This window comes from Pelophylax lessonae, assembly GCF_965119305.1.
Source record: "Pelophylax lessonae genome assembly, chromosome: 1".
NCBI classification, from domain to species: Eukaryota; Metazoa; Chordata; class Amphibia; order Anura; family Ranidae; genus Pelophylax; species Pelophylax lessonae.
Window position 1 is genome coordinate 60,006,274 of NC_138768.1, and position 12,736 is coordinate 60,019,009.

Consider the following 12,736-nt stretch of genomic DNA (forward strand, 5'->3'; position numbering starts at 1 on the left):
TGCTCCCTTGAACCCTGCCTCCTTCATTTCCTCCTCATCCAACCCAAGAAAGGGTGGTAGGGAAAATCACAAGTTAGCTCCTTTGGAGAGGGAGACCTAGGCCTCTTATAACCATCTCCCTGCAAATCCCTATGGATATATGCCAGCTGTTCCAACACAGTGGAAAAGGTGGATGAGAATTCCTCCTTGGACATAAAGGTACCGATTACAGAGACCCTGAAACAGTTAGTTAGAAACCAGATTTTGCCTGACAGTCAGTCAGTTTTATGCTCCTTAGATTAACTTGTGTAGAGAAGTCCCCCTAGTCCCAATCCCCATAGTGGCAGGCCTACAATGGTGCACAATTATTAAACTCTATAGCTCTAGCTCCATGAAGGGGATGAAGATTATACCTGCAGTGTCTCACAACCTGGAGGCTTTGGGATCCCCGGTCACAAAGTGGCCTGTGCTGTATAGGAGCTCAGCAAAATTGTGTTGTGTTTAGCTATGTTTTCCCAATGGAAAGACAGATGGCCTTCACTAAACATCCAAGGAAGAAAGCAATGTGCTCAATGAGTGTCCTGTACTAATATATGCCCACAGTGCTTCCTAGTGGCACTAGCCACCTCCCTCCGCTCCTCAGTCTCTCTAGTGCCCCAAAAAGCAAAGAGACAGCACCATGGGTCCCCCCACAATAGGGAAACTAACACATATGGGGAGCCGAGCTGGAAAACTGTCTCAGTCTTCACCTTATCCAGGAGGCATATCCATTAGAGTCTTCAAGGAGAAGACCACAGCCCTAGACTTGTAAAGCACCCCACAAGCTAATTCACAGATTCAACCGCCTGTCAAAGTGAGCACCACATATACAATCCAGTGCCAAATCAGTTTACAGGCAGTCTATGTTTTTTCACTGGGGCCTAGGTACTCTTCCTCTGGAATTTAAGCATCAATAAGGACTAATCTGGAAAATTGCCACTGCTATAGAGCACTGAGGCTGAGCAGAGGAAGACAGTTCAAGTAGAAATTCATACATTAAGGAAAAAAAGTCTTTCTCAGTAAAAAGAGAAAGGTCCATCAGCTGCTATAAACACTAGCAATAAACGGAGGCAATTTCAAGAGTAGGGGGCAGTGTCAAGCTTTGCTATTTGCCAGTGTCCAAACACCTGTGTCATGTGATATATGATTAAAGTGGTTCTAAAGCCTAAAGGTTTTTAACCTTAATGCACTCTATGCATTAAGGTAAAAAAAAAATTCTGTGTCACAGAATCCCCCATCGACCCCCCTATACTTACCTGAGCCCGATTTCGATCCATCGGTGTGCATGAGAGCAGCATCTATCTCTGCTCTCTCCCTCCTCACTGAGCAGATTGATAGCCATTGGCTTCTATTGCTGTCAATCAAATTCTGTGAAGATGAGGGGTTGGGGGGCCCAGACACCCTGTCTGTGTCAATAGATACAAACATGATGGCTCAGGAACGAGTCCGTTAGAGTGCCCGCATAGAGAACAGCTTTCCATGGGGGCACTTGGTGGGTGAGGAGGATCCAGAAGTGCTGGGAGAGGGGGCAGAAGAGGAGGATTGTGGCTGCTCTGTGCAAAACCATTGCACAGAGCAGGAAAGTATAACATCTTTGTTATTTTATTAACAGCATCAGAAAATTCACCAGCAATAATCAGTATAAACAGATAAGAAAACCAGTAAGCATTAGGCAGTATAAAAATATAAAAAAAAGCAAGCATCAATCAGTATAACAATACCAGCAAAATGTTCCAAAAATCTAAATAAAATGGGATTCCTTTTCTAATACAAAGAGAATAGAGTAGGCAGCATAAGCCAATATCTACCTTCTCTGCATATCTCTGATATCTTAAATTGCCTCTGGAGACCAAGGAAAATTCTATGTGTAACACTGCCCCCTTGAGTACTGCTGGATTCCACACCTTCGGGTCCCCTTGGGTTACCATTAGCAATTACAGCATGCACTGATTAACACTTTACTTCTTGGCTCAGTGAATGATCAGTCCAGGGGTATGTAGTTGTTTTTGGTGTTTTATTTAAATTAGGGATGGGAGAAGGGAATAGTGGGATACTCCAAGTTAACTATTCACAATGCGGAGGACTCCTATTTCTGACGATGCAGCAAGGCTGCTGTTTCTCCCTGTGACTAGGTAAATTTAGAATAAGTCTCTATCCAGAAGACTTGATGGACTAGATTATCTTCAGGATACTCTCCTAGTGTCCTCTTTCACTTGACACACTGACACCCGTCCTCTGACTATTCTACACCGAGGTGGCCCCCCTCAGGTCAGGCCCATAGACACAACCCCCTGTACTCACGATACTGTTTTTCTAGGGTCTCCAATGTCTCTCCCCCTTTAGTCAGCTCTCCTGGACCTCTGGGTTCAGTTCTGTTCCTCTGGTCCCCAGGCCGACTGCCTGTGACCATGTGCCATAACTACAGAGGAGGAGGCAGCAGCCCCCCTCCCTCCGGGACTCTGTTCACCAGCCAAAGACCCCATAGCACATGTGCTCCTGGCTTTTATACAGTATCCCAGAATGCACCGAGACAACCTGTCTCTACCAATCACCAGGACTGTATCAAAGCCTATGTGTCCATTGGTTAGGTTTCCTCCCACTGTCCAATATGCCTCTTTATTGGACCAGTGTGAAACACCCCCTAGACCCAATGAATCACACACTGAACACACTGAGCAGACCTAACTCACAGATCCTGCTCTCTGATAGGCAGAAAGTAGAGATGGACGAACATCGGCCGGGGCGGTTCGCGAATGTCAGCCGCAAACTTTCTCAAAAGTCTGCGAAAAGCAAGTTCGTGGCGGGCCCCATTGACTTTAATGGGAGGCGAACTTTAAAAACCTTTAGGTCATATTTGCAGCCACAAAAGACATACTATCTGTGCACAAATAGTCCCAGCACATGGACAATGTCATAACAGAAGTATTGCAATTGGAAAAGTTGACCTAAATTTTTTTTTTTTTTCACCGCAAAAAATTATTTTTTTTTTTTTCATAAATCAGTCAGAACTGACCGCAGCCGGTAAATACATGTCTAATACATATAGGATCCATTCCCACATCTGTAAAATGGGTCCGCATCCATTCCACAATTTGGCGGAACCTTTACAGACCCATTGATTTTTAATTCCATTCTGAAAAATTAGGCATTCACAGGATAAAGAAGTAAGTGTTGGCCATTCCAGGCCACAAAAATTAGCCCACATGCGTTTACCTGACAGCTAAAAGCATGCATTCTGTTGCTGAAGGTACATTAGGCATTCACAGGATACAGAAGTACGTGTCGGCCAGTATTGGCCCCAAAAATTAGCCCACATGGGTTTACCTGACAGCTAAGAACGTAGAATTCTGTGGCTGAAGGTACATTAGTCATTCACAGGATACAGAAGTAAGTGTCGGCCAGTATTGGCCCCACAAATTAGCCCACATGGGTTTAACTGACAGCTAAGAACGTAGTATTTGATGGCTGGAGGTAAATTAGGCATTCACAGGATAAAGAAGTAAGTGTCGGCCAGTATAGGCCCCAAAAATTAGCCCACATGGGTTTAACTGACAGCTAAGAACGTAGTATTTGATGGCTGAAGGTACATTAGGCATTCACAGGATAAAGAAGTAAGTGCCGGCCAGTATAGGCCCCAAAAATTAGCCCACATGGGTTTAACTGACAGCTAAAAACGTAGTATTTAATGGCTGGAGGTACATTAGGCATTCACAGGATACAGAAGTAAGTGTCGGCCAGTATAGGCCCCAAAAATTAGACCACGTGGGTTTACCTGAGAGTTAAGAATGTTGTATTCTGTAGCTGAAGGTACATTAGGCATTCACAGGATACAGAAGTGTGGGCCAGTATAGGCCTAAAAAATTAGCCCACATGGGTTTAAATGACAGCTAAGAACGTAGTATTTGGTGGCTGGAGGTACATTTGGCATTCACAGGATAAAGAAGTAAGTGTCAGCCAGTATAGGCCCCAAAAATTAGCCCACATGGGTTTAACTGACAGCTAAGAATGTAGTATTTGATGGCTGGAGGAACATTAGGCATTCACAGGATACAGAAGTAAGTGTCGGCCAGTATTGGCCCCAAAACTTAGCCCACATGGGTTTAACTGACAGCTAAGAACGTAGTATTTGATGGCTGGAGGTACATTAGGCATTCACAGGATAAAGAAGTAAGTGTCGGCCAGTATAGGCCCCAAAAATTAGCCCACATGGGTTTAACTGACAGCTAAGAACGTAGTATTTGATGGCTGGAGGTACATTAGGCATTCACAGGATAAAGAAGTAAGTGCCGGCCAGTATAGGCCCCAAAAATTAGCCCACATGGGTTTAACTGACAGCTAAAAACGTAGTATTTAATGGCTGGAGGTACATTAGGCATTCACAGGATACAGAAGTAAGTGTCGGCCAGTATAGGCCCCAAAAATTAGACCACGAGGGTTTACCTGAGAGTTAAGAATGTTGTATTCTGTAGCTGAAGGTACATTAGGCATTCACAGGATACAGAAGTGTGGGCCAGTATAGGCCTAAAAAATTAGCCCACATGGGTTTAAATGACAGCTAAGAACGTAGTATTTGGTGGCTGGAGGTACATTTGGCATTCACAGGATAAAGAAGTAAGTGTCAGCCAGTATAGGCCCCAAAAATTAGCCCACATGGGTTTAACTGACAGCTAAGAATGTAGTATTTGATGGCTGGAGGAACATTAGGCATTCACAGGATACAGAAGTAAGTGTCGGCCAGTATTGGCCCCAAAACTTAGCCCACATGGGTTTAACTGACAGCTAAGAACGTAGTATTTGATGGCTGGAGGTACATTAGGCATTCACAGGATAAAGAAGTAAGTGTCGGCCAGTATAGGCCCCAAAAATTAGCCCACATGGGTTTAACTGACAGCTAAGAACGTAGTATTTGATGGCTGGAGGTACATTAGGCATTCACAGGATACAGAAGTAAGTATCGGCCAGTATAGGCCCCAAAAATTAGACCACGTGGGTTTACCTGACATCTAAGAATGTTGTATTCTGTGGCTGAAGGTACATTAGGCATTCACAGGATACAGAAGTGTCGGCCCTTATAGGCCTCAAAAATTAGCCCACATGGGTTTAACGGACAGCTAAGAACGTAGTATTTGGTGGCTGGAGGTACATTAGGCATTCACAGGATAAAGAAGTAAGTTTCAGCCAGTATAGGCCCCAAAATTTAGCCCACATGGGTTTAACTGACAGCTAAGAACTTAGTATTTGATGGCTGGAGGTACATTAGGCATTCACAGGATACAGAAGTAAGTGTCAGCCAGTATAGACCTCAAAAATTAGACCACGTGGGTTTACCTGACAGCTAAGAACGTTGTATTCTGTGGCTGAAGGTACATTAGGCATACACAGGATAAAGAAGTAAGTGTCGGCCAGTATAAGCCCCAACAATTAGCCCACATGGGTTTAAATGACAGCTAAGAACGTAGTATTTGGTGGCTGAAGGTACATTTGGCATTCACAGGATAAAGAAGTAAGTGTCAGCCAGTATAGGCCCCAAAAATTAGCCCACATGGGTGTAACTGACAGCTAAGAACGTAGTATTTGATGGCTGGAGGAACATTAGGCATTCACAGGATATAGAAGTAAGTGTCGGCCAGTATTGGCCCCAAAACTTAGCCCACATGGGTTTAACTGACAGCTAAGAACGTAGTATTTGATGGCTGGAGGTACATTAGGCATTCACAGGATAAAGAAGTAAGTGTCGTCCAGTATAGGCCCCAAAAATTAGCCCACATGGGTTTAACTGACAGCTAAGAACGTAGTATTTGATGGCTGGAGGTACATTAGGCATTCACAGGATACAGAAGTAAGTGTCGGCCAGTATAGGCCCCAAAAATTAGACCACGTGGGTTTACCTGACAGCTAAGAATGTTGTATTCTGTGGCTGAAGGTACATTAGGCATTCACAGGATACAGAAGTGTCGGCCCGTATAGGCCTAAAAAATTAGCCTACATGGGTTTAACTGACAGCTAAGAACGTAGTATTTGGTGGCTGGAGGTACATTAGGCATTCACAGGATAAAGAAGTAAGTGTCAGCCAGTATAGGCCCCAAGAATTAGCCCACATGGGTTTAACTGACAGCTAAGAACTTAGTATTTGATGGCTGGAGGTACATTAGGCATTCACAGGATACAGAAGTAAGTGTCAGCCAGTATAGACCCCAAAAATTAGACCACGTGGGTTTACCTGACAGCTAAGAACGTTGTATTCTGTGGCTGAAGGTACATTAGGCATTCACAGGATAAAGAAGTAAGTCTCGGCCAGTATAAGCCCCAAAAATTAGCCCACATGGGTTTAACTGACAGCTAAGAACGTAGTATTTGGTGGCTGGAGGCACATTAGCTATTCTCAGGATAAAGAAGTAAGTGTCGGCCAGTATAGGCCCCAAAACTTAGCCCACATGGGTTTAACTGACAGCTAAGAATGTAGTATTTGATGGCTGGAGGTACATTTGGCATTCACAGGATACAGAAGTAAGTGTCGGCCAGGAAAGGGGCCCCAAAAATTAGACCACGTGGGTTTACCTGACAGCTAAGAATGTTGTATTCTGTGGCTGAAGGTACATTAGGCATTCACAGGATACACAAGTAAGTGTCGGCCATTCCAGGCCCCAAAAATTAGCCCACATGGGTTTAACTGACAGCTAAGAACGTAGTATTTGGTGGCTGGAGGTACATTAGGCATTCACAGGATAAAAAAGTAAGTGTCGGCCAGTATAGGCCCCAAAAATTAGCCCACATGGGTTTATCTGACAGCTAAGAGAGTAGTATTTGGTGGCTGGAGGTACATTAGGCATTTACAGGATACAGAAGTAAGTTTTGGCCTGTATAGGCCCCAAAACTTAGCCCACATGGGTTTACCTGACAGCTAAGAACGTAGTATTTGGTGGCTGGAGGTACATTAGGCATTCACAGGATATAGAAGTAAGTGCCGGCCTGTATAGGCCCCAAAAATTTGCCCACATGGGTTTAACTGACAGCTAAGAAAGTTTAATTCTGTGGCTGGAGGTACATTAGGCATTCACAGAAAAAATAATTGTCAGACCTGAAAGGCCCCAAAAATGTTCCATTCAATGGACATGAAATGCCATTTATGCTGCTGTATGTAGCGAAGCCAAGGTCCAGGAATTGCTGTGAGTGGATGGCGGTCTGGCGGATATTTGTGGCCTGGCATGAGGAATTTTAATGAAACATGGTCTATTGGTCACATGTGTTGAATTCCTCAGAGATCCATGCCTCATTCATTTTTATAAGTGCTTATCAGCCACGTTCCCCCCTGCTACGCTGAACGTCCTTTCAGACAGGACACTGGACGGGGGCAAGCCAACATTTTCATTGCAAATTGTGCAAGCTCTGGCCAGAGGTCAAGCCTGCCCACCCAGTAGTCCAGGGGTTCATCACTCCTCAGAGCGTCCACATCGGCCATTAACCCAATGTAGTCGGACACCTGTCGGTCTAAGCGTTCCCTGATGCTGGATCCGGAGTACAGCTGTCGATGGTTCGGCTGAAAGAAGGATCTCATATCTGAAGTGACCAAGACATCTTCCAACCGCCCTCTTCTTGCAGGCGCTGTTGGATTGCTACCCGCAACTGTCTCTCTGTGACTGGAAATTCCTCTGCCAGCGCAAGCAAAAGCAAAATGCAGCATTTCATGCAGCAAGGCCTGGAAGTGCTGAATTCTGACCGCCCTCTGTGATTGTGGTAACATTTCCGCCATTTTTTGTTTGTATTGGGGGTCTAAGTACGTTGCCACCCAGTACTGGTCCTTGGCCTTTATGCTTTTTATACGGGGGTCCTCCTTAAAACACTGGAGCATGAAGGCCCCCATTCGCACTAGACTGGAAGCGGTGTAGTGGCCTTCTTCCAGCTCATCATCCAGGATAATGTCGTCCTCGTTCTCCTCCCCCCATCCACGGATAACACCAGGGATCCCAGAAAGGTTTAAAGCATGCTCTTCTTGCTCCTCCTCAACCCCCCCAGCACCATCCTCCTCTGACTCCTCTTCAGACTCCTGCTGTTGACTTGTCTCAGATGGAGTAGCACCCACTGAAAATTCATCCAAAATTGCGACTTCCTCATCTTCCTGCTCCTAATCCTCGATGGCTTGATCAATGACACAACGCAATGCATGCTCCAGAAAGAAGGCGTAAGGTACGATGTCACTGATGGCACCCTGGCCGTGACTGACCAGTTTGGTGATCTCATCGAATGGCCGCAGAAGTCTGCATGCGTCCCGCATTAACAGTCACTGGTGAGGTGAAAAATACCCAAGCTCCCCAGAACCTGTCCTGCCGCAGAGTTCGTACAGGTAGTCGTTAACTGCACGTTTCCGCTGGAGCAGCCTATCAAGCATATGCAACGTTGAGTTCCATCGCGTCAGGCAGTCACAAATAAGACGCCTGACGGGCAGGTTGTGTCACCGCTTAAAGTCAGCAAGGCGAGCCATGCCTGTGTAAGATCTTCTGAAATGGCCCTAGATTTTCCTGGCCTGCGGCAAGACGTCCTGGACCCCAGGGTATTTGGCAACAAATCGCTGCACCACCAAGTTCAGGACGTGTGCCATGCATGGCACGTGTGTTATTTTGCCCTTTTTCAGCGCGCTCAGCAGATTGGCACCGTTGTCGCACACCACTTTACCAACTGTCAAATTCACTGTCAGCCACTGATCTGCCTGTGAACGCAAAGCTGAAAGGAGTGCAGGACCAGCGTGGCTCTTGGCTTCCAGGCACAACAGACACAGCACAGCATGGCAACGTCTCACCTGGCATGTGGAATAGGTTTTGGGGATCTTGGGCAACGCAGGGGAAGAGATGGTAGCAGCGGAAAAGGAGGAGTCAGCCGAGGAGGAGAGGGAGGATGGAGGAGGAGGAGGGGGAGAAGAAGAGGCAGGCCTGCATGCAATCCGTGGCAGTACAGCTAAATCTACACGGGTGCCACGGCCGTCAGATGGTTCACCCAGTGGGCAGTAAAAGTGATATACTTTCGCTGTCCGTGTTTGCTAGACCATGTGTCTGTGGTCAGATGTATCTTGGCACCAACAAGGTGTGCCAGAGATATATTCACTTGCCGCTGAACATGGCCATACAGCTCTGGAATGCCCTTCTGCGAGAAATATTTCCTGCCTGGGACCTTCCATTGTGGTGCTCCAATGGCCACAAATTTACGAAAGGCCTCCGAGTCCACTAGTTGATATGGCAGTAGTTGGCGGGCTATCAGTTCCGACAAGCCAGCAGTCAAACGTTGGGCAAGAGGGTTATCCGGCGTCAACATTTTTTTACGCTCCAACATTTGGGCCACAGAAGCCTGCCTTTTTCCAGAACAACGTGACGACGGCATCATGGAAGGTGGAGTGGAGGACAAATGTGAGGAGAGAGGAGAAGGAAAATAGGCTGGACGGTGAGAGCCTGGAGTGTGGCTTTGTGGGTTCTGACAGTGTTGCTCACACTGGGCTCGGTGATGGGAGTTCAGGTGCCTTCTTAAGGCGGTTGTCCCTAGGTGAGTGTTGGGCTTACCGCGACTTATGCGTTGACTGCAAAGGCTGCAGTTGGCAACGCTGTTGTCAGCAATTGGCACATTAAAAAAAACCCACACTGCGGAGCCATGTGCCGGTGTCCTGGGAGCACCAGGCGTGACTGTACATGGTTGATGGCTCGCTCCTGATACATTTGCAGTCTGCTTTGTACCTCTTGTGCAATGCAAGTTCTGCCTGCCTCTCCTCCCTATCTGCAAGTCCGTCTCTCCCTCTGAACTCTCCTCCTGTTCCTCTCTTGTGGCCACCCACGTGATGTCCATAGACACGTCATCATCCACGTCACCTTCCCCACCTTCCCCTCCCCAAGATCTCAGAGTAGGCAGCAACAGCTGGGACCAACCTCCTTGGGCTGATCTGGGTACTGTCGTCAGACTGCTGAGTGGTGGCTGTTGCTACCTCCTCTTCCTGATCCGATGCCAAGAATGGCTGCGCATCGCAAATGTCTTGTTATGGATCGGAAAATATTTCCAGTGGCTCAAGCGGAGGGTATGTAGTGGTGGTGGTGTTTGTGGTGGTGTCTTTTGGGGTGTACACAGCAGAGAGTGAAGAGGGTGCAGATAGAGAGGATGAGGAGGGTGCAGAAGAAGAAGGCTGAGTGAGCCACTCAACCAAGTCTGGTGCGTCCTTTGACATAATTGCACGTGGCTTTTGAAACTTCACACTTTGGCTCCGGCTACTGCTCCTGCCCTACTATTACCACCCCTGCGTAAGTGTCTGCCTCATCCTCTGCCTGTCATGTTTTTAAATTACCCTGAGACAAAAGTCTCTAGAGAATTGCAGTATATCTGGAAAAAGGTATATAACACCCCGCTTCAATCTGTGGAATTGGGGGGCCACAGTTTTATCACACTAGTTCTACAAATAATTGGCCAGTAACTGTTGTCACTGTGTGTAGCACAGTTAACACAGCAAAAGAGGTCACATTTTTGCGGGACTAAAATACACTCTTAGAAAAGTATACTGTTAAATAACACCCACTTCAATATGTGGTATTGGGGGGCCACTGGTCTATCACACCAGTTATAAAATTGGCCAAGGAGTTAGGCACTGTGTGTATCAGAGTTAACGCAGCAAAAGAGGCAACATTGTTGCAGGACACAAATACACTTGTAAAAGTATACTCAGATAACACCCCACTTCAATATGTGGTATTGGGGGGCCACTGGTCTATCACACCAGTTGTTAAAAAAAAAAAATTGGCCAGGGAGTTTGGCACTGTGTGTATCAGAGTTAACGCTGCAAAAGAGGCAATATTGTTGCAGGACACAAATACACTTATGAAAGTATACTCAGATAACACCCCGCTTCAATCTGTGGTATTGGGGGGGGGGGCACCGGTTTATTACACTAGTTCTACAAATAATTGGCCAGTAACTGTTGTCACTGTGTGTAGCACAGTTAACACAGCAAGAGAGGCCAAATTTTTGCAGGACTAAAATACACTCTTAGAAAAGTATACTGTTAAATAACACCCCACTTCAATATGTGGTATTGGGGGGTCACTGGCCTATCACACCAGTTGTTCAAAAAATTGGCCAGTGAGTTTAGCACTGTTTGTATCAGACTTAACACAGCAAAAGAGGCAATATTGTTGCAGGACACAAATACACTTGTAAAAGTATACTCAGATAACACGCCACATCAATATGTGGTATTGGGGGGCCATTGGTCTATCACACCAGTTATAATACATTAAAAGTGCTTTTGTCACTGTTTGCAGTATGCAACACTCAACACACCAGTCACAATGCTGCACAGTGCACAATACAAATCCACTATAATATGCTTTTTATATTACAAAGTATAATTTTCGTGGATTACACCCCTATATAGTGCACTGCACACCTATACCAAATAGCAGCCCTTAAAATGACTTTTGTGGACCTTAACAGAGTGATTTGTGTCACTAATGATCTGTCCCTGGTGCACACAGCATACCAGTCCCTACACTGAAAAGAGACTGCAGACCTATACCAAATACCAGCCCTTAAAAGGACTTTTGTGGATCTTAACAGAGCGATTTGTGTCACTGACGATCTGTCCCTGATGAACACAGCATACCTGTCCCTACACTGAAAAGAGACTGTAGACCTATTCCAAATACCAGCCCTGAAAAGGACGTTTGTGGATCTTAACAGAGCTATTTGTGTCACTGGCAATCTGTCCCTGATGCACCCGTCAATCTCTCCCTACGCTGACAAAAAGCAGAATGTGAAATGGCCGCCAGCTCTGGTCTATTTATAAGGTATGGGGCATGTCCATGTGCTGAAATGTTTCAATTGGCTGTCCCATTCCACCTTACGGCTGTGTCATGGGTCAAAATTCTCCCCAATGTAAACTAATATGGCCACCGCGAACAACGCCATGTGTTCGCAAAATTGGCGGGCTGCGAACAAGCAAAATTCACCGCGAACTGACTGCCGGGCGAACCGCAAGGCCATCCCTAGTCAGTGGGCATCATAATTGACAAGGATGTACATCAGTGGATGATATGATTGATGTTGGATGTGCATTGTGGGACATATTTTTTTCATTCTAAACTTGTTAAAAACGGTGTTTATGTTTTTATTTACACTTTGCAATTTGTTTTCACCCCTATGTACCCCTTACTCATTACAATGGGGGGGGTGATATCTGGGAGCCCCCCCGAATTGTTAAACAGGACTTTCCGATTCTGATAACCCCCCTGTACACAGACACCCCACAACCACTAGGCCAGGGTTGTGGTGAAGAGGTCCTTGTCCTTATCAAAAATCCAAGGTGGATTGTTTGGGAGGGACCCCAAGTTAAAAATGCATACTAGACTTGAAAGGTCTGGTATAGATGAGGGGAAACCCTGGCCATTTTATTTACAACAGAATTAAACTTCCGGGAGTTGTCATTTTGCCAGCAATTTAATCACATTTTGCTCTTTGGAAATGTAAGTTTTGCTGTTGTAGGTTGAATACATCACAAAAGATGTTCCACTTCACTGATTGGTTCAGGGCAAACCCCAAGCAGAAATTTTACATCGCTGTTCCGTGCCATCCCTGAATACAATTTATGCTATTTATTCTGAGTTGCTTTAAGCAGTCTCTCAGCAATTATATTTTTCTGATGGACATGTAGGTTGTCCCACACTCATTCTTTTGCCAGGACCTGCAGTAATATAGA

The 12,736-nt window shown here is 45.8% G+C and overlaps 1 protein-coding gene across 1 annotated transcript in view; it reads left to right on the top strand.

Annotated features, from left to right (window-relative positions):
• LOC309569735 (uncharacterized protein) overlaps positions 1–12,736 on the top strand; it is a gene marked incomplete at its 3' end in the record, with an annotated part of 83,019 nt that overhangs the window by 48,381 nt on the left and 21,902 nt on the right. The gene's annotated exons all lie outside the window — the stretch shown is intronic.